This window comes from Haliaeetus leucocephalus, unplaced genomic scaffold (genome assembly GCF_000737465.1).
Source record: "Haliaeetus leucocephalus isolate CR32 unplaced genomic scaffold, Haliaeetus_leucocephalus-4.0 Scaffold339, whole genome shotgun sequence".
Taxonomy (NCBI): Eukaryota; Metazoa; Chordata; class Aves; order Accipitriformes; family Accipitridae; genus Haliaeetus; species Haliaeetus leucocephalus.
Window position 1 is genome coordinate 2,931,895 of NW_010972775.1, and position 23,595 is coordinate 2,955,489.

The 23,595-nt window shown below is 38.3% G+C and overlaps 1 protein-coding gene across 4 annotated transcripts in view; it reads right to left on the minus strand.

The window, feature by feature from the left end:
• The window catches only part of HMG20A (high mobility group 20A), a 46,218-nt gene that overhangs the window by 22,217 nt on the left and 406 nt on the right, over nt 1–23,595 (minus strand). For 2 of the 4 annotated variants that reach the window (XM_010571646.1, XM_010571645.1), the window contains exon 2: nt 21,417–21,534. The gene's annotated coding sequence lies outside the window, so the exon portion shown is untranslated. Of the gene's footprint in view, nt 1–12,081; nt 12,190–13,080; nt 13,156–21,416; nt 21,535–23,595 lie in introns of those variants that run through there. The other 2 variants (XM_010571647.1, XM_010571648.1) reach the window with 2 other exon arrangements.

Sequence of the window (23,595 nt, forward strand, 5' to 3'; positions counted from 1 at the left end):
TTACCCTTTTCTCATCTGTTTCTCCAACTGTTGAGATCCTCATATCATCCTTAAGAATCCCATCATTCTGATTCCTTATCTAGAAAATCGTTAAAGCTAGGCAGACTGCTTCTAGGTGGTACAGACATTGACCTCTAGCAGAGAAAGATGAACAAAGAAAGGTAATTCCTGCTCTACCATTACAAACCATGAACTGAATGTAGTTTTGAGACCTCAGCCTCAACAGAGATGTGGCTAAGCTGGAGACTGTCCAGCAAAGGACTGCCAAGATGTTCAGGGGCCTAGAGCACCTGACCTGATAAGGGATGTTGAGGAAACTGGGTTTGCTTAGTCTGGCAGAGGAGGCTAAGGGCAAATCTCATAGGTGCCTAAAGCTACCTGACGGAAGTAGCAGGGATGACAGAAGCAAACTCTCAGTCGTTATATTGGCTTTGCACATTCAGATTGGACACCAGGAGGGTAGCGCAACACTTGAACAGGTTACCAGAGAGATGGCAGTCGAGTCTATCCTTGCAGATTTTAAATGCTCAGTTACACAAAGCTGTAACTGACCTAAACTAGTGTTGGCAATAGTCCTGCTTTGAGTGGGAGGCTGGACTAAGATGACCTCCAGATGTCCCTTCCAAGCAACATCTGCAGTTCTCCAAATCAGAACTCTACATTATGCTTTCTTTCAAATACTAGCATCTCTGACATAAAAAGGAAGACAACTCAAATAATACAATGCTTTTAGGAAAAGTGGAGACATACTCTGGTGGAACATACAGGATTTTAATTCTTAAGAAGGAAGCACAAACACTACTTCCTCACACATAGAAAAGAATCTACATCAAGACTGGGTCTTTATGTATTACAAGAAAATCTGAAAATTCAACTGATTTGAAGAATGAGCTCTTCACGGCTGCCCAGAAAGCTGCTTAAGCACAGCTACTAAATATACAACACAAATTGCTTCATGCAGTTGTCAAGTAAGGGAATAATGAAGTTTTGCTTTATATTACACAGTTTTTTAGTTTTCTCGGTCAGAAGTCCTAAGTTAGTATCTTCAAAAAAAGGAAGCTTAAGCAATTAGACTAAAACCTTGCAAATCTTTTTTTTTTTTTTTAATATGTATATAGATGAAAAGCTTTATGCATGTCTGAAAAAAAAAAAAATAGCTTGCTTTGTTGTCCAGGCACCTCAAGCAGCCTTCTTGGGGTCAAGGACCTCTTCTCAGCCTTACCACATCAATTTACTGGCACTTGGCACCCCCACACATGCCTTAAAAGAATACACATCCTCTGCATCTGAACACACCATTACCAAGTGCTTCTGTCCCTCATGCCCACTGTGACTTTCTCACCAGGTCCCAGTATGTCTGTTCACATCTGGACCTAGTCAGCAGCAGCAGAGTCTAAGCTTGCTTTCAAACTGTGAGGAGGCAGCTGGACATCAACCTTAACAACATATAAGCAGAACACAAACACAGGAAGCTGGGAGAACACACACATCATTCTTTAATTTTTTCTTTCTTTTTCTTTAACCCATATGCTTTAGATACTAACTCTTTCAGTTGATACTGAGCCATATCCTAAAGCAAATTAACATCCGTGAATTTGCAATGGCTTCTAATCTATTCCAGAAAGCAAAAAAATACAGTTCCCCAAAAGCTCACTGAGAACGGATGGGAACCTACACACAAGTCTTTCAGTCACTTTTCTCATAGATAACTGTCCCATGCATTTGGTCCAAAGCCACTATCCACTAGTTTCAACCCCACTGCAGAGCTACATATTCATTTCATGGCTGTAACAAAATGGGCAAAACAAAAATCTGAGAAATAGAACAGTAATGGGGAAGGGACTTGCTGCTTCTCAAACTTAAGCCTTTACAGAATTCGCAGGACTTGAAAAGGACAGTTGGCAAGTCCCATCTAGATTTGTTCTGAATATTTGTGCAGCTTTGTTAATTTAAACTCTGGCTAAAGCGCCTAATGAAACACATTTGACTAAATTTAAGGCACAAGACATTATGTACACTTGTTTTTTTAATGGCTAACACATATATCCTATTTTCATTTTTTAACTATGTCTACCCAAATGCAAAAATAAAACTGAAATTGATGTTAAACGCTAAACGTTTACAACCACTACAAGTAAGCACCACCTCCAAATAAAACTAATTCAACCTAGAGCAGCTCTGAGTTCACTGTACTGCCACATTACTAATTGTATCAGCTCAAGGAAGAAACCAGCTAAGCAGGAATACAAAGACTGATTTATTTATTAACAGCAACATTTGATAAAGTGCTTGAAGAACCATGATTTATTTTGGGATAGATCAGTTCTGCAAGATCCAGCATATGCTCAAATATATTCCCTTTACAACTTTTGCAGGGTGGAGCAAAGACTACAGCCAAACAAAAACTGTAATGCTCAATCATACCACCACTTGGAGTTTCCATAGGGACTCTGCTTCCATTTTAAGCACAACACTGCTCAACCAGAAACACTGTTCTCAGAATGCCAGCAGCAGACATGTACCTCCCACTCTACCATGGATAAGCCGATACAGTCAGCAACACATTTTTTTCTGACTTTACCTTAGTTCCAAACACTCCAGGCTCTCCTGTGCACTGATTTTACTCCCAAGCGCAAACTCCACAGGAACCTGAGATTTGGTTTGTTGGGTTCTTTTGGGTTTTTTTTTCCTTGTATTTCTTACATCCAGCATAATAGTGTTCAGTTGTGGAACAGCAGTAACAACCTGAACTACAGAGGCTGGAAGAGTTTTTTGGATGTCTGGTTTGGAGTGCACTACCAAACAATATTTTAAAAGGATAAAAAACCAAAAGCAAAAAAAGCAAGTACAAGGATCAAGGAAAAGTGGAAGCCTGAGCTCCAGAGAACAAAGCAGCATTATATGTGCAAAAATCCAAGATGAGACCAAGAAAAATACCAGCAAAGAACAAGTTTCCTACCATTCCACGCTCCCAATGTTTAAACATGGATAAGATTTTCAAAGATCCAGTAGTCATCTATACTAGCATCAGTTAAACCTCTTTAAGAACCTAAAGAAGATTATACATTATCCTAAGACATCAAAAATCTGGCCTAACTTATCTTTTTCTTTCCCTCATCTCTCAGGGAAAACAAAGGCCTCATGGTGCAGAAATTCTACAACAGTATTCTGTAACTTTCAGTTTAAATTTTCTAGCTGGACACTTCACCTGCATGCAATGAGAGATCATACTTAATACTACAGAGTATATTGACATGGTTTGACAGTATTACTTGGGAAATGACAGAAGAATTTACACAGCATGAAGTTCTAAGTGCTACTACACACATCAATATACAGGGAAGAATCAAACAGTAGGTGATCAAGTAACTTTCAAAACCAGAACTACAGTTTAAATAAACTTTCTTAATTTTCTTCTCACATTAACTTTTGTAGGTCATGCCATATAATTGTAATGTTATTCCAGCAGAAAAGATGAAGGAGCTGAGTTGCACTTTGCATAGACTGAAAGCTATCATATGATCTAATTTCTAGTCACCTCTGTACAACAGAAAAGCTAAAAGAATGTAGCTGTAAAATCAGGGTGAGAACAAATCCATGATAGGGGCTAGACAAAATGACTGATTTTTTCCATAGCATCATTACTATGGTTGCATTGTTAACAAGGCTATTATAGGGCAGCAGACCTAAACTCATGGGTGATGCATCATCTAAAGCCCAAGATTTTTTTTAAGAGCCTTTTATGCATGCAATAAATGAAGGCTAAAATTTGTCACAGCCAACCTTTTCTTCAGAGAATCAGATCATTCTACTCAAACAGCAAAGATGCCACTTAAAATGTGCAATCAATTTTATCTAGCAGACCACCTCAATGTAGCACATCTGCATTCTTATTTTTCAAAGGAGACAACTAGAGTCAGAGTAGAACATGTTCATGGCCAGGCTGTTACAACAATGCAAGCTAAAAGCAGCTGTTCTTCTCTAACACTGTGCACTGCTGTCTCACGGCTCACCCCAGATGAAGAAACAGTCTCTTCCAGACTCAAAGCAAAGCAATTACTGTACACTCTCCAAAACATTCATTGCTTCCACAAAACGTAACTTGCTTTGCTTGTGTAAAGCAATTCATAACATGTGAAATGAGGCTGGACTTTACAGTGTCTGTGCGGGTCTGGTCATGCAATAAGTCACTGTCAAATGCAGACTGACTTCTTACTCATTCCAAGGCTGCACGGAGTCTTAAGGGGGCCTGAACACTGGAAAAGAAGGGTGAAAAAAGTCCTTAGCAATGTTGTCTTTATCTGATATGATGTAATCATTGAAATCTGAAGGAAAAAAAATAAGAAAAAAATAAAGACTTACTAAACTATTTAGCCATACAATTAAAAGGTAAGGTTATAAATGCATATGCATATTTAAATATGAAGTCAGCATCAGAAATCCAACTTACAGCCTGATTAGAAAACGCTGCAGGAGTTCCAATTACCTCATTGCTAGCTCTAGTTTTAGAAATGTTACTGCTGAGTGGAAGATTTTTCTCCCATATTTCCTATTCCTGAAGCCTCTCATCCTTCTTTGCCAGCTCGAAACCTTACCATTCAGAGAATAATAGATTAAAAAAAAATAATCTTCTGCTACGTCACAGAACCACAGTATTCCTTATCTAAGCATCAGAATCTGAACAGTTCATAATGTAAATAATTTAAACTCAGATGATTTATTGAGAGAAAAACCCGTAGGATCATCACTTCCTCTGCCTGTCCACATGAAGCCAGAAGATCAGAAAGAAAACTGAAGCAAGTACATACATACAATTAAAACCACAATGCTTTTGGACCTGTCAGAGGAAGTTCAGATTCTCTCTTGACAGCAGCATTCTCTTCCATCAGGCTGGAGCAGAAGCATATTATCCAACATCCTTGACTGCAAAAATCAGATTTTACTTTTTCCCTACAGGCAACTCATTAGACAAAGGTCTTTGTGACTTTAGGAAAATTGCAAGCCAAACCTAATGGGATGAAGGTTTTTCTGTCAGACCAGAAAGCACATACCAGAGAACAGCCAACTGCTTTTATTTTTACTTCTTGCCAGTAAAAACAAAGCAACACTAGAGACCAAAATAAAGACTTGCAGGGAAAAAATTCAGAGTTCCATTGCAATTCCAAGCAGCTTAATGAAAGAAGGGAAAGATGCAAAGCTTAGTTTTATGCTTAGTTTATTTGGATCTTTGTGGCAAATGCTATCAAAGCTAGTAATACTCAAACCTTAGTAACAGCTGCCAAACATCTGCAAAAATGTATTTTTAAAAACCACAAGTGTTCAATTCTATATTCTGCTCTTATTTATAGAAATGCATTAGGATGGGGCATATACAAGACATCTCATATATATAAAATCCTCCTGTTTCCTGGAATTTAAGCCCTTATTCACACAGGAAAGGTATATACTCAACTCTCCAGACAAAAGCAAGAACAGCTCAACATTGAATCCCCTCTCCCTTCAAATACATGAAAGAAATTTTGCATCAGCAATAAACAAGCTTTTTACATCACTCAAGGGAAAACAAAACCCCACAATGAGATGACTGTACAATTAGTTGTGCTATCCACCCCTAGATAGCTAAAATCGGTAACTGTGGTACAGGTATCCAGAGGGAAGGCTTTGTTATCCAGCCCTTCATTGCAAGTATTAAGCATCTATGGATTGGGATAGTTAATTTTACCCTAAATTAACTTCCTTAATGATAGTATCACTAGCTATTTAAAATAATATCACTAACGTACACAACTCTGCAAACTTAATTTAATCCTCAAGTTATAGATCTCACATGAGAAAATAAAAACCATTCAGATCATTAAAAATAAGTATTGAAATGAATCTTGACAATTTTTTATTTTAATCACTCTACCTAAGGTAAGTTCAATATTTGGCTACCAGGGATGGCACTGGCTGTTGTAATTTGTCCATAAAAATCTCCTCTGAATTTCCAGTTACTATAGGCAATTTAGTCTACCTCTTCACCTAGTCCATCATTTGAAAATTTCTCTAGGATCTGAGGACCTTGTATTTCACAGGACAAAGTTTTCCAATAGCTACTTTTACATTAACAAGGCAAAAGGAATAATCCATAAAAAACCCACAACCACCAACTATGTAACAGACACAAACCACGCCTGGCACACAGACACTTCTCTGAAACCACAGTGATCATCCAAGACTTTACCAGATCCTGTTAGCTTCCCCATGAGTAAGCAAACAGTTACTTTCCTTCAAAATTAAAGTTTAGTTCCTCTGATCATTTATGTCAGTAAGACTCAATCATTTCACTGTTTGTGGAATGTAAACAGAAAAGCGCCATGAGCAAAGCAGATTATTAAAAAATGTAAATTAACAGACTGAAGTTTTTTTATGGTGTTTGCACAGCTCTAACATTTACCAGCATCACACAAGTGAAACAAGAAACACTATTAATTAATACTTGAGGACTACTTTGATTTAAAATACCAAGCAAGTATTCTGAACTAGTGATAACTATGAATGTCAGGGAATCCTGACTGTGACTGGCCAGTGGAATGAAAAGTTACTTATTTGAAAATAAAATAATCGAAGAGTGGATACACCTGCTGAGATTAAGACATTGTTTTAAAGCGATTTTAGCACTTCTGCTCTCTCTCAAAGCCTTACTCATCACAAAAGTTGTAAGGGAAGTACAGTATATAACTCCTAGCTCATTTAAAGTCTGGGAGAAGAAATTCTAGCTGCTGCCACAGAGGAATACAGATTGGAATTTCTCATGCACATACCCACCAAACAAGTCATTACTGACCATTTTACAGAATATGGGGTTGAATACTTTGGATGTGAGAACATACTGAAAAAGGGATTGAGTATATACTTAAAAGAATGACTCACCACAGGCTTCATGACCCAATACAAAAGCATCTACTCTGACCTCAAGAGCCACAAAGACAGCATGGAACTGGATATTTTAAACGCACTGATATGGCTACAGGGACAAAGGTTAGAGGAAATGAAGTGTGGGAAGAGTCAGTGATTCTCACACAAAACAGGCAACTAATTCTGCCTGTTTTCAGAAAAGACCCATCTTTAGAAAAAATACGACATATGCATTTTTGCTCTCATTTTCTTGCTGTTACCTTGCACTATTCCAACATAAAACAATTGAGGTTGAGCAATCAAAAGCCTGTCATTTAGAAGAAATCATAATTTTTAGATAGCCTTAGTTGTGCAAAAATAACAGGTATATAAATGTGCACTCTGATCTGCTATTTCTTTCCCTTTAAAAGATCAACAGAACTGATACTACCAAATTCTTTCTCATACCAAGAATAGTGAAGATCTGGATTGGACTGTTTGTTTCTGTTCTTAAAGCTCTCTGGTAATAGATTAATATGTATCAGAAATGAAAGTTTGGGTATATATTGCATGAAGTGCACCAGAATCCCTTTTCAGCCAAGGCTCTTCTAACAGTCTTTATTTTGGGATTGTTTCGCATACATCATATCATTGGCATCACAGGATAAAAACTGTATGGACCTCAGAAACATACTGATGGGAAAATGAATAAGGAAAACAAGCACAAAAGAACAGATATGATGTTCAAGCAAGTATCAAGATATCAGCAGACACTGGTTACAAAACCTTGTCTGGATTCATGAAAAGAGAAGAAACAGAAATAGAAATGACAGCACAAACCTGCCAAAACATCCTCTCTCCTAGAGCAGCAGACAGCTCCTTTGACCAGTGCTAACAAGATTTTAAAGTTGTCTGAGGCCAAAGATGAAATGTATAAAGATAAATACTATAGGGAAAGACTACACCCAGAACATGAATTAAAAATTTTAGGGAAATTTGGGAAGACTGAAACTATATGCTCTTACTAGGCACATACCAGGCTTCCCCTGTCACCAGCAGAAAGGAAAGCACACAGAAATTTTAAAATCATACAAGAACCCAGATACTTCCACGGCTCCATAATATTAACTTATATCAACAGCAGAACATAGACAAGTTAGAATAAAGCTTTACTTATCCTGATCTTCATCCTCCAAAGGCAACAGAAATTATGGTATTTAGCATCATGAACGGAAAAAAAGGGAAAACAACAACAGCATAAGCCTACTGGAATATGGAATAGTCTGACTGCTCCCCAGTTTTAAGCAATAAATCAGTCATCGAGAGTTGCATGTGAGGTATGAAAAGAGGCAGGCAGAGAGCACATTTCTGGAACACCTGTGGCATACATAACAAAAATACTTAATTTTGCAGCAAGTAGGATTGAAAAGAAAGAAGCCATGCCAGCAGCATGCCTAAATATCCTAGGCTGAGTGCTCAAAACAACAGGTAAACATTTGCAATATTTCATCTGTTCCCCAAGCCACTTCCAGTAGCCCAAACAAATTGCTGTGAGGACAGTGGCTAACTTCTTCCCGTCGTCTTTTTTACGGATTCTGCAATCTCTTCTTTGTGCCTATCCTGCCGTATCATAGGCAAGAAGTCAAAAGAAACCAGGGGAAAATAGTGACCAAGAACAGAGCATCACCACCTAGAGTCTGGAGCCAAATAGCAAACAAGAACCTGGGAAAATGTGGCTAAGACCTATAATAATCTGTTCTTCCAACTTCCTCTTCCACAGCTGCTCCTCGAATGCTGGAAACAAGGAACTGCAGATGGGAAACGTGCACAAGCTGTGCAAAATAGTTGATCTACGTACACAATAAATTTAGTCCTGAAAGAGAATGTAAATCTTTTCAAATAGGCTGAAGACTGAACAGACACGAGGATGGAGGTCTCACGTGGAACATACAAAGTCTCAACCATTTATGTTTGAAAGGATTCCAAATTCATGTTTAGTTATAAATGCTCTGAAAGATATTTGGCATTCAGGTTTGAGTATTTACCATATTTAGCAAACAGCAAAGATTTATACTGCTTTTACATTTACATTGATGATTTCATTTCTATATATATTTGTTAATTAAATATGGTTCCTCTGAGCTAAAGAATAAATATTATCGCAACACCCCTATATATGGGTAAAGATGCATAGCTGGTTTAAAGAAGGCCATATAGGAAATCTCTAAGAGCTAAAAATGCAACCAAACTTCAGAAACAGTCTTTAAAATACTACCAATCTTAACTCTTATTTTGGACATCTCAACTAACTGTTAGTCATTAGGTGGTTTCAGACATCTAGGAGTCGTCGTGAGAATCTGACTCAAATGCACATTATGCAATGCTTACTGCAAAGAAATAAGAACTAAAGTCTGCATGATCCTTGACAAAAGGTCAGTAACACTCTGGTTTACACAGCATTAAATAGTGGGAAAACAGAAAAATATTTGTATTTTCAGAAGGGCTACAACATAGATTTCACCTCAGTATAACCTCATAATCTGAAGTTCATTGCCTTAATCAGAAACAGACAAAGCAAACTGGTAGAACACACGAGTTTAGGCAATCCTCTCTTTTTTGATTTGTGGAGCCTAAACATTTTACAACAGGATTGCAAGCACAGTGCTGCAAATTCAGGAAACTTACTTTCCTCGGTTTCCTTTTGAAGCCTCTTAGAAGTGAGTAAACAGATTACCTGAGGATCCATTACCACATTTAATCCTAAAAGTTAGCTCAGGGGCTTTTCAGTTAGACAACTCTCTTCAGTCACCAGCACTCCCTTTTCATTTAAAAAAGGCTCCTCTGAAAAAGCACTCATCTGTATTTTACTCCTCCCCACATCTCCCAGAACAAAAGCAAAAAAGCATGACATTGCTTTTTAAACATTACATTTTTTAAAAGCAGAAAGTATTCAGCTTTTATGAAAACTTTAACAATCACATTTGAGCTTACGGACTTCCTGAGTTAAAACATTTATTACAGTAATGGAAGCTTGGCTTTCCTGGTCTTCAACAGTCTCCTAAAACAGCTAATTCCCACCCTGGAACTGTTTCCTGACCTCTGGAAAGGGTCATCTATGTATAACTGTAGACAAAATATGCCCATGGCATTCCGAAGCTCCATGGTAAGCTCACTTAAAAGAATCCAGCAGGTTCAGTTCACATCTCAACTGAGCTTTGTTTTTCATGATAAAATATCCACTCCAGAAGAAACCCTTAAGTAACCCTTACCTGGCTGCCATAAGTAGCACACACTGATTCTTCAGCAATGAGTACATAGCTCTCAAAACAGGCTAGTCATCTCTCATATTGCTACCTGATAAGTAACAGCAATGAGTAAACTTCTAAGAGCAGGTTGCAATGTGTAAATAGAGAGTCCTGAGAGACCATAGAGGACTACTGCACTGGACAATACTTAATATCTCCCATGCGCAGCATATTATGCCTAGGTCTTGGAGTTTAGCATGTAAAAGACAAATAAAAGGAGAAGCCTATTATCTGAAACTATACCAACTAATCGAGCTGATTAGGAAAGGCTGTTTGAAATTCCAGCTTTAAAAACTGTATTTTTTTGGACAACTGAAGTGTATTTCATTTACAGCTACAGTTCAATTAACAAGAAGCAGAAACATTCATCCACTTCACACTGAAATTTCCCTCTACTCAAGTATCCATGTCTTAATCACCACAAACTTGTTTGCATTCCTATTTAAAATGCGTATGCTGAGTAACATTTCCTAACATCACCTGATAATCATGCATTTTATACTTAAGTATCTTATAACCATACAAAAAACCTGCAAGATTCCAACTAGTTTTGCTGACTATGACCCACCCAGCAAAGCATTAATGAGCAAGACGTGTCTAGTCACCGCGTTTTCTTTGCTGGCTGTTCCTTCCTGCCCAGTTGTGGAGGAAGAAAAAGGAAACAATGTGAGAAAAGTCCACATTTTCTGCTACACTGAATTAATCCCACTTCCACAAATCAAGAAATACATCTCTCATATCATTCAGATGTAATGACTCAAACGACTGCTTTAGACTAGAAGGGACTGCTGGAGGTCATCTGGTCCCAACACCTACCCAAAACCAAAATGATGGTCATCTTTATGGCAGACACTACCATGGTAGACCATCTGGCTCAAAGCTTCTGGTCAACACAGAAGTAAACCAGCAAACACCCTCACTGCTTTTTTTGTTGTTGTTGTTAGGAAGGCTACCAACAGCTGAAGAAATTAGCACTTTTCATCCTCAGGACAGACAGTGATAAATAGAAGACAGGACATACTAGCAGTTGAAAACATTCCTTAAAATGGCCACAGGAATAGAGGAGTATCAGACAACACCTCTCCCAGTCCTGACAAAGCTTGAGGGACACAAGAATAAAAAGACAATTCTTCTCTCTACCACCAGAACAGAGATGGAAAGCTTTCACTTTATTCATCTATTAATTAGAAAAATCTATCGAGAGAAACCTTAGCAAGGAATCCAGGATCTTCTCTCCAATTACTGAAGCTAGAGCTGGGCATCCAATATTATACTGCCTCTATACAAAGATTCCCTCACCCTTTGTATTAAGCTCAGATTTACTCTCAACTCCAAGTACAACAAGCAGCATTTATCCCAATTCAAACCATTTCAACAAATTGTAAAAAACAATGGCAAACTGTCATTTCAGAGAAGAGTTATGTGTCAGGCTCGCTACACAGAACCCATCTTCCAGTGATTTCAAGCAGGTTTAATTCAGTAGCAGTTTTAAGTAGCTTTTTTCTTTTCTTCAAACGAAAAGCTTAGCTGTGGGCTGCTGTGCTTGCCAGTCCACTAATTAGTCCACTTGTTCAATATATTCTGTCCTTGAAGTGGAGGACACAGCATAATGAACTGCATACATTTTCACAAGATTATAGGGACAGACAACTGAGGGACCAAGATACCGTAACATCAAGCTCTTCATTGCGTATAAGCAAAAGGTTAAGTTCCCATTTCTAGCCTCACAGAGGATATACTAATATTTGCATGACAATAGGGGTTTAAATCTGAAAAGAAATGGAGACTCCACTATATAAAAAATTGAAGAGACATTCTGTGCCAAAGCTTGATTAAGGTTCACAAACGCTCATGCCACTAGTAGCATGCAGCCATCTTCACAGCGATATGCAAGCCCTACCTGAATAACCAAGTATTTCCTCCTTACTACAAGTATAGAAGTTCAGACTTCAGAGTGACTGCCACCAAGAGTGAGGCTGGGAGCTATTATGTTTGAAGGTAGGTCTATCTGCATAAGAGAAAGGTAAAAAAAAAAAAACCAGAGGTAGAGACAAGTGAAAAAAATCACCAGAGAACTCACTGGAAGAAAGAACCTAGGGAATATTCAGGTGTCTTGATTCCTTCAAGGATCAGCTGCTTGATGATACTGTAACCTCAAAGTGGTCATTTAATTCTAAAATGAAGGCTAGAGGCACATAAGCTTCAGCTAGTGATTGTAGAGGCAATATCACTTACAGAGACAAATTCATTTTTACAATGAAAACTGGCACCTGATGCCTTAATTTCTCACTATGGCTTTAAAAATGTTATCTTATCAACCTCTCCACATCCTCTCATTGATACCATTTCTTTCAACTCCATCACCTTCTTCCCATATGGCACCATCTCCTCATGGGTTTTAACAAGCCAGTTGCAAATCATGGTTTGTCACTGCAGTATTTAACACTATACACTTGCAACCCCTCCTATATGTTCAACATCCAAACATCAACTGATTTGTCAACTATTTCACTGATTTGTCATTTCTTCTCTATTCCTTCAGATAAATTGCCATTCTAATTCCTTGTCACCTTTTCCTGATGTAGTGTCCAGCTTGTTTGGGGTGATTACTTTGCATTTCATTTCTTTTAAACACTAAGGTATTTAGCAGTAGAAAGTCACAGCAAATGCCAGAAAAACTGTTTCTCTGATCTGCAAAAACCTCCAATTGCCCAAATTTCTGTATTTTTAATTACATTGGTATACACAAATACATCCGCAGTAGTGAGATGCTACCAAGCAAGTTCAGAACTAGAGACACTTAGAGGTCTCAAAAACAGAGGTATGACAAATAAATTTCCTATTGTAAACTGACAACTCATTTGAGTAAAATTTATCTGTATATGACAGACTAGTGTACCTTTTTCATGATAACTTTCAGTTAACGTATTACTGCAAGGCTGCATTATCACAATCCTGCCTCATCACTTGCCCAGAGTCTTCTATTGGTCATCATGGATCCACATTCACACAAGCTGCAAGGAAAAATCCCAACCATGCAACAGAGCTATAGACCAGTAAAGCTCCTACATTTATATAGCTTTATTTAAATGTCTCCGTAAAAAGCCATTACAGACACTTATCTGACAAACATTACTGACCTCAGACTTGAGAATAAAGAATTGTGCATCAATAAAGAAAAACCTTTTTTCTAAACATAATTGCCAGAAGTCTATAATATAAAGACACTGAGATAAAAGCTGAAATTAGGTTGTTTGGTTTTTTTTAAGTTTCTAGCCTTTACTATGCATTTGAAATCTCCTGTCTTCCCACTCTTCCTCACTATAAAAATTTAAACCCTTTGCGTGTGCTTATTTGCATATCAATACTTACAATACTCTTCCACATAACAGAAATGCAAGAACATAAACTTTAGGAGCATGCTGGAAAGTTTCTTGTAATCCATTATTTTCTGCATGCTTTGCAAACCCTTCCGATTAAATGTCTTTTCTGCAGTTCCCTTGAGAAATACTTTGTTGAAATGACATTGGGACAGAATGTATGTTTTCACAATTGGCAATAAAATTATGCAAGTAACTTACCTAAAAACCACCCCAAACATTTAAAGAATTTTCCTATAGAGAAAATGCAAGTAAGCCATCTATAACAGAGTTCACATTTTTTCATACTCGTAATGAATATTAAGGTTTTATAAGGTTAAGACAATATTAATAGAAAAGATTTCTCAAGTAGGGAAAGTATTTTTGATAGTAGAATGATTTTCATATCACTACTCATTCAAAACAACTCACATAAACTCTTACAGTCTAAATTTAACATGCAGTTACTAATTCTACAGCTTTTTATATCCAAATGTAAACAGATGAACAATCACATCTTATGTCAAGACAAAGACCACTTTGGTTAGTCTAATACAAATGCTTGCAAGATTTTTGTACTTTCAAGGAAGTTTCCTGAGCTAGAACTAAAAAAGCTTCTTTCCCATCTGTAAAGCTGCAGTATACCCACATATACAGGGCAGAGGGGATGATCACCCAGCCTGACCCATTTAGCATAGCCACCTACTCTCTGTTAAAGAAAAGAAACAGAAAGAAGAATTCAAATCTACATAATGGTTACCCAGTCTTGTTTTAAAGACTGACAGTAAGAGAAGCGTCACTGGATCAGCTGTCCCACACAGTACTTACATACACAGTAAATTTGTACAACTTCCTACTGTAGCAGTCACTTAGATTTTTGTTATGCTTTCGCAGGCTAGACCCTATAAGCTAAGAACCTATGTCAATAAATTCTGATTAAGTTGTTACTTGATAAATGTATCCTTTCAAGACGTTAAACAAATGCAGCACCTGCATTCATTTTTGAGACTGAAAATATGCCTTTAACTCATGTTCAGACTCTGATCTTTTTCCAGTGTGCTGGCAACCCTTTCTGAATTCCAAAAGTAGCTGTAGCAGTGCCAGCTGCGGAAGACATGTACTACTACCTTGCCTGTTAAGACTCCTCTGTTCTTATACCTAAGGCTCCACTGGTCAGAGCTTCACTAAATGCTAATGTTCACAGCTGGATTACCCAGTCACCTCCAACACCTCTTCAAGTAACTGTTTCCAAGGAGGCCTTCCCCAGCCTATACCTGTCCTGAGGTATACTAGTTTAAATGTGACCAGATATAAAGTCTAGTTTGCTTTGGTACAGTCTTTAAAAACAAAAAGCTAAACGAGGTTAGTAAACCACAACTATAGAAAAAGCAGTTGTCGCATTACCTCTCGCCAAGTAACCACGAAGTTTTAAATTGATGCCATTTTGTTCAAAGACATCAAATTTCAGAAAGCAGGATGAATCAGGCACTGTTTGTGACTTTAAATTGACATTTAAAAAGCCAGGGATCAAACTAATATGATTCAGAAGCTTTCTTCTGCCTTTTTTCCTATACTCAGAGTTAAAAAAAAAGAATATGATTTGTGCTTCCACGTTTCAATTAAGTGTTTGGTGTTAGTGAACAGTTTACAGAATCCTGATAATGTCACATGATTGATACGCTAACATCAACTGATGAAGCCGAATCGGAAACTGGCAAAATACTAGTGGAGTAAGCTGGGCATTAGATGAGTACCATTTTCAGGCCTCTTTCTCAAGCTCTGCATATTTTGATACAAGGTAGATTTAATGATAGGTTACAGAGTAATAGCTTGTTGCCAGAGAGATGGGAAGGTCTTGCTCCCTTCTTTGTCACTGGTTATGGCCATCTCCACAGCTTACTGGACTTCTCAGAGAGCTGCTCTAACTCTCTAACTCTTCCCTTTGGGACAACGGCAGGGAAGATGGGAAGCTAGGTATCTTCCACCAGCTCAGATACATAGTTGAAAGGACTCAGAGGGCTCAAATAAATACCAGAGCTTATTTAAAAAAGAATGCATATGGAAACTCCCACTTCCATACATGGTAAGCGGTCATATCAAGCTATGAGAGCCACCCCCAATCACTGAAGGTAACTTTTTGGACTCCTTCTGCTAGTAGTCGTTTGTAGTTTTCACATGACTTCAAGAGAAGCATTCAGAAAGGTCATCTGCCCGCATGAAGATAAGCCAAGTGCTAGAGGTTGCAGACAATAGCTCTCCACTGCCTAAGGCTATAGTTTTATGGCAGCCTAAGTCTATTTAACTACTATGTATAGCATCATCTTCAGCCTGGCACCTCTGTTCACTGCACAAGTCATGTGTTTCATCACGCTAAAGAAACAGAATAGCTTTTAGTTCATTTATCAGATTAGTTTATGCCATATGAAAGGGTGAAATGGCCAGGAAAGGATCCAACCAGCATTGCAGCTGGCAGAAGAAAAAGGGATGCAAGTAGCACAGCCAAGAGTTAGCAACTTACATTTCTATAACCCTATAGCCTGCGATTCAGCTATCTCACTAAAAATTCTAGTGGTGTCAGAGATGAAGAACATTTGAAACTATTCCAGTAACTGAGGCCCCAAAATAGTCATAAATGGGAGGAACTATGATTACCAGAAAAAAAATCAGGATTATCTCATAAACTGACTTGACATTTTCAGGGTTTTTTTTTCTTTCCAATCTAAAGCTAAACATTTATTCTCCTGATGAAAGCTGAGATTCTTTCCCATAAGTCTGGACAGAGAACTTGAATTCCACAAATTCTGATTAATTTATTCTAACAAGGGATACTTATTACACTGGCTCCTCATATCTTACATGAATTGCAGCAAGTATCTTATCTTAATTAAACTCAGCAGAAGAGTAGTTGAAGTCTATTCTGTCATGCTTCCCACATATCAAAACAGTGAGGATTTAGTCAAATATCGGTTATCTCAATTTCCTTTCATCAGTAGCATGCGTCATGTGCAATACCAGCTAAAGCATACTGCAGTAAATGCACCCCGAGCCAGAAATCTGCTCCAAAAGATTTTAGTACGGTTACCCGCGATAGTAACTGGCTAAGGGTCAGGACTGAAAAAGACTGCTATGCCATGTTTTTTACATAACTACACTGCTAACCAGGCACAAATGAAGAACATCTTTTTCCTGTGGTTATTATTTGATTTTGCATTGGCAAAGTTTGAACTCCAACAGAAACAATGAATCTTCTAATGCTACTTTGCCTCCACTAAGTATTCCAAATTTCTCCCAGTTTGTCACTGCCTTGGTACTCTATTTTGAATCACAAACCTCCAGCTCCTGTTTTAAAGCCCTCCTTTGCTGAGACAATTACAAACATTCAGATCCAAGCAGCAAGAACTAATGTAAAACCTGCTCATTAAGAAATACATCCTGAAGGAGAAATAAGAGCCTTCTAATATGCCTATATAGTGCAGAACTTTTGGAAACTCTGAAGATTTGCTCATCCACTCTAGAAATCTTATAGAATTTGTGATTAATGAGATATTCCAACAAGATGCTTGTGTATTTGAAGATATGGTAGCTTTAAATGGAATATCTTTCTTCAATAAGTCTTAAATTTTTTACCCTTTGGGTATCAGAAGATTTCTTTGTCAATGCGCTGGATAAGTGAAAATGCAAACAAGGAACATTATGCTTATTCTTAAAGTAAGCTGTGAGGAAGTGGGACATGAGAGGAGCACTGTACCAAGGGAAAAGGTTTAGAATACCAGTAAAAAACAAAAACAAAACAAAAAACTTAAAACTAAAATGTACACCAAGCTGCATTCCCTCACCTTTCTGTGCCATTTATCCTGTACCAGGAACATTCCCCTCCACCCCCCAAGTCTACTTGGCAGAAATGTGACGCTAACTCACTCCAGATTTAAAAGTGTGAATGAAGATTCACAGCTTACTGTTTTCAGCACTTGGTTTGGTGTTGATCTGTTTTCTCTGTTGTATAGTCTCATACTATTACCAGAACTTGTTCTGCCACAGCTCTCCACTGCTTTTCCAACTATGGAGACTGACACTTTCCATATATGGTCAGGCACAGCACATTTTGAACCCTACTATGGGACACTAACCCCATTACATCAGATATTCAACCTTTGATCAACATATAATTATCACCCCAGAGTCATAAGCCTGAGATCATTACTTAGCCTATTCTTACACAAATGACAAAGACAGTCCATTCTTAAAAAAAAAAAAAGTTCATTTGCATTACTGATGCTTTGTCAATTACTAGTTTTCAGCAAAGAGTATTCCAAAGTTAGAAAACAACACACCATCCTATGTCCAAGGCTTTGAAACAGCAACCAAGGGAATTCCAAGAGAAACAAATTGCTTCTTTGAGTTACACACACAAAAATTCACAAGAAACATAAATTCATGTCATACCACTTACCCGAAATAAAAGGAATTACAGAACAGACACAGCTAAGTCAGACCTGCTTTAACCACCATTTGGTTAAGACTGAGAACCCATCCAACTACAGCAAGCAACTGTACTGCAGGCTTATGTACACATTTAGGTCCCACCATAATAATAAAAAACATTCCTTAGTCATCCATTAAGCTTGCTATTTAAAAAAATCCCCAAATATTTCTCATTCTCTGCAGTCGCTGGGACATCTACCACATCCAAGGGACAAACCAGGTAACAGTTGTACCATCTGAGTAGCTAGTTACCCAGTGCAGTTTAATTTAACATCACAGCTAGTGGCGCCTAAAGGGATTGTCCTATTCCTCCCACAACCCCCTTGTCTGTTTCTCTTGAGCCAGAAGTGGTGCACACAAACGCAGCGAGCTGGTTCAGGGGGCTAAAGCGGAAGCAAAGCAATGCCCCTTACTGACAGTAACATTCCCTGAACTTGCTGAATAATCAGATAAGCATCAGGAGGAAGAGAACTGGCCTTTCAGCAACTGTTTATTGTATCAGTATGGTTCCAGAGCAGCTAAGGTTGAAGACCCCCTTGATTGCATACATTGTACAGTTTTATGTTACAGTTAAAAGATGGGCCTTACCACTTCCCCATCTTATTACTGTCTTCTTCACAACCAGCCACACTCACCTCCCACACACATACACTAGTGTTCATGCAAACTGTTTGGTTTTCAACTTGTCCAAGTCCTTGAACTAATTTACCAGCTAGATAAAAAAGTTTTCATCTCATATGCTCTTCGAAACAGTTTGCCAAAAAACATGTATGAGTGCTAGCATCAGAGGGCAACAGCAGCAAAGATTCACTGGCTCAAGCTCCTTCAGAATTACACCCCCAAGCAAAAATCGTAAATCATACATACCACCACTTAAAAGTCCTAGCAAGTGCTACAGATGACAAATATTTTGAAGGGCAATTAAGAACACTTTGTTGAGAGTTTCTTTTGGCTGCAACAATCCCTCAGACACTGCTGTATAATTAAAGCTATGAATTTATCTTTTCATATTTGAACACAACAGTAAAACAGAAGTAGACATTCCCCTGGTAATTCACTGAACTGCCAAGAAATCCTCGGTGTTCTGCACTAGTTAGCAGGACAAAAAAAAAAAAAAAAGGAAAAAGCATTCAGAAATAAATTCCGCCAGTCTTAAGTCTCTTGAATTCAATTAATAACTGACACTTTCACTGTCCTCATTCTCTTACGTACCTCACGCATTTTTATCATAGTAACAAAACTTTATGCCATTCAGTCTTTTGAATAAAATAACCCTTCCCATTTTCATGCTATCGCAATTTTTTGAGCTACGGGCTAAGGGTGTCAGCTGCTCACCTCTACTTATCCCAGCCATAACGCCCAAGAGACACATTCCAAAGTCTTAGATTCCCTTTTACCTGAAGAACAGTACGAACAACCCAAGTCATAAGAATTTCAGAAACAGTGAAGTATAACATTTATTTTGCTATTCATTGTACACTGTGTAAGATGTACGGTCCAAAAGACTGAAATCAGTCAGCCAAAGTCAGCTATTGCCCTAGTCTCCTGCAAAGGACAGCAGGATCAGTTGTTTCTAGGATCAAACTCATTAATAAGCCTCTTTGAAGACAACTTAGCACAGCTTCCATTTAACATATTTACTATTAAAAAAAAACCTAGTCAGTAATGTTCTTAATGTCATTTCTGAAAGACAAGTTTTCTCCAAAACACATCAGCATTTGCAAGAGTAAAGTCAAGGAACAAGGAAGATTTCCTAGTAAACTTAGAACATGGAAGTATTCAGTTACTCCACCGTAATTGGTTTTGTTCCCCTGTAACACAAAACGAAGATTTCTCCCAGATAAACACAGTCATTCAAAAGTAGCTCTAGCTGCAATTCACCAAAAGCTGTCCTTATCAAACTGTTATTAAGTAACCCTTCAGAAATAGAATGTCAGTCTCAGGCTTGTCCCTCATAGATAGGTATGAACAATGCATGTTATTCCTTTAATAAGAATTAACCCTCTGTGAGATTAACTTGCATACAAAAAGCTTTAACAGATACATCCCAACAATCTCATTATGGAAGAGATTATTACAAGACTAGTCTGTTTTAAATTGCTTACCATCTCACCAGTCCCACTGGGAGTAACACTAGCAGTGCATGTGTAAACTCAGATCCAGTTGTTTTGCTCTCAAAACTCAAAGACCAGTATCAGACTAGACATAGTAAACACTAATGGCTGCCATCTGAGCCAACAGCTGCACTACTGACACCACTAGAGCAACTATGCCACTGGAGCAGGAAAAAGCCCATTCTGTAGACAGACAGCAATACAACATGGCCAACACTGCAGATCTTGCCAATGAAGACTGACCTACATTACTAATAAAAGTTTTAGTTACTACATGCACTGTATATTTCAAATAGACACCAACTACCCTTAGCTGCTTTCATGAACAAATCCACTGGGGAAAATAATAGTGTTTTCTGAAAACAAACTGTTCTTAGTAAATTCATACCTAGTGAACACTTAGTGTTGAAGTGGTTTTATCCACCACTCTTCATGTCTTAACCAAGAACTGATGTTTAAGAGTTCCCATGAACACAAGAAATATTCCCCCTCTCTAAGAGAAACCATGGAAGTAAAAAAATAAAAAAGCTTAAAAGAATGCAGAAAGCAAGCTAGTTTGGGGAACTCTCCAAAGCCAATCAAATTATAGATAGAAAGGGCATTTTATTAGGGTACATGAACAGCTAGCAAAAAGAAAAAAGACAAACCTTTCTTTATTCACCTACTGTCCTCGAAACAGTACATGCATGTTCCCTTGAGTTACCCTTCTCTCACAGATCACTATCAGAAGAGTATCCCCGTTATTATAAGTGCAGCCTCTTCACCTGTGCTCTAACATCTAACAGTCTCTCACAGCACATGCCACAACACTCAAGAAAATCAGCACAGTTCTGTGGGCACTTCAGTAACAGTGAGTGGGAGTACTTAAGTTTTTCAACCACAGCCTAGAGAGGGCAGGACGTACAGCAAGAATTCAGAAACCTATAACAACTTGTTTTAGTGAAACATGCTCCAAATTTGCCTGCAACCTTTGTCCCTGTCAGTGGGAAGCTTGAAAAAAATCTCATCCAAGAACTGGCCCTAAAACAAATCCTATTTAATCAAAGAGAAGCACTTACTATGGAAGGCTGAGCTTGCTTTGGCAGGTGAGAAGGTATACCTTGCTAATTGGGCACACCTCGATACTAAGCAACCCTTTATTTAAACACATTATGAACAGACACACTAACAAAGAAAGCTTACAAAGTTAACTTGAACACATCAGTTTATGATTTTCTCAATTCCTGTGCTCTGATAATAAGAATAACTTTGTGCAGGTACAAAGCAAAAACACAGCTCACAGTCACTGCTTTCATTCAGAAGTCTACCAGCACCAGGGAAATCAGCACGTCTTCTCAGTTCTCTGCGCAGTCCCTGGCCTTCAGACACAGAAGCCTAGACTTGTTGAGGGAGGATGTCCTGCAAGAACAGAAGATGGAAAACAGTAAGAATCACTCTCCTCTTGGTCACTTTATTGTGAAGTACTAGAATTTGTTATAGTCACCTCTTAACAAGCAGGTACACATAGAAGAGTTGAACCTTATTCTCAGGTGCTAAAGAAACATCAATGTAAGAACCACGATTCTCTTCTCCCTTTTCTGAGCCATAAAAGGTGCACCTGTCACGTTAACCTCTATGTGCCATGCCACGAGCAACCAAAAGAGAAAAATATTCAATTTGCAATCAAGACAGTGGGGTCAGATCACACACTCTTCAGGTTTTCTATTGTGAAAACTGCTAGTATCCTGTACAAAAGCTAACTTAAGAATTTTAAGACTAATCTGAATACTCTGCTTTAGCCACCATTTCTAAGCCTAGATCTCCTTAGAATTAGTAATCCCAACTTCTATTTTGAGACATGCCAGATTTCTAAGGACAAAAAAAAAAAAATTAATCACTTTCCCTCAACTTCCTGGACTCCAAAGTTACAGTACTTGGCAGTGACTGGTGTAGTTCTAGAAATGCTGAGTATCTCTTCCCTTCTAACAAGCATATAATGTGGGTGTACGAGAAAACAAAAAAGATAAAACAGCATTTCACTGATATCTTCAAATGCCAGGTATTTGTGTTCCTACACATATGGATTAAAAAAAAAAGTCATGAAAATATATTCTTTGTTTTCAGCAGCTGGTTATGCTTATATTCTTATGAAATTAAGAATGATCACTTCAGAATAACATAAACTTGCTAAAGCATGGTTCCCCCAAAGTATTGTGCCCAGTTCTGTCACTACATGGCCCTAGCCAAGCTTAGTCCACCTACACAACTTACTTTCAACAGAAAAGAATGTTGTTTTCAAAGATCTAACAAGACTTTACCTGCTGAAAAAGGCAATAACTGTAAACCAATGAAAAAGCTTCCCCTGCAGTGGCACTAGCACTGATGTAACACCCAGCTTCTACTTGCTTAGAAGAGAGCAGTCCTGATCAAATCTTGAAACGTAAGTGCTCTGAACAGTGGTCTCTAAACTGGATCACACATGCAAGACAATCCACTGAGGTGTGGGAAGAAAACATTTTTTGTAATGTTAATGAATAATATTTTAAAATAGTGTTTATTTTATCTACATCTTATCCTAACTTCTGTTTTACAATGTATATATCTGTACAGTAGTACCTGTATATAATTGATAAATCAATAAATATACATATATCGGGGGTGCATGCTAAGGAGGGGCATGTGCAGCTAAAAAAAAATTGGAGGCCACTTCTCTAGAAGACAGAAGCTCCCCTTCCCTTTGAACAGGATTTTCCTTTTTTCTACTGAGTAAAAAAGAGCACTTACATCTGCCCTGCCTTTCCTCATTTTCCTAGATGCCACTGAGTTAACACCAAGTTACACCAAGCTTTCTTGCTCACAAGAGGATTTGGGGGTTCTTTCCTTATTCAGCTCCACATCTATTCATAGCTCTCTTCAAAGGTTCAACACCATGACAAATACTAATCACTTTCACTTTGCTCCAGGAAGCGAGGACCAAGCCAGTTTCACTCTAGTGCTGGTTATTTCAGAGGATTTGAATGAATGGCACCTCACAAGGCACGTGGCTCCAGTGTTTTCAGTTCTAGGGTTGGGGCTTTTTTTTGCCACCTCAGCGATAAGAAACTTAAGTTCCTCGGGAACAGGCAACTGAATATGAAAACCTGTTACTGGAAAGAAGTATCAGAAAAACCATACGATGATAAATGACCTGCTTGACAAGGGAACGTTAAGCGGACATAATGAAACAATAAACAAACAGAATTAAGTTGCCATCAAATATTATTACCTCTCATCGCTTTGCGGGAGCTTAGGGAAAAGATAAAGAGTTATAAGGAAGAACACAGAAAGCCAAGTGGCTAGACGCCCACCCAGCTCTTCCCCCTCACCCAACGCGAGCCCTGGCGGACGCCCCCAGCCCCCCTCGCCGGGGGGCCACAGCAAACAGGCAGCCCACCTGCAAGCTCAGGGGGTGGGAGGCCGGCAGCCAAGCCTGCCAGGCCT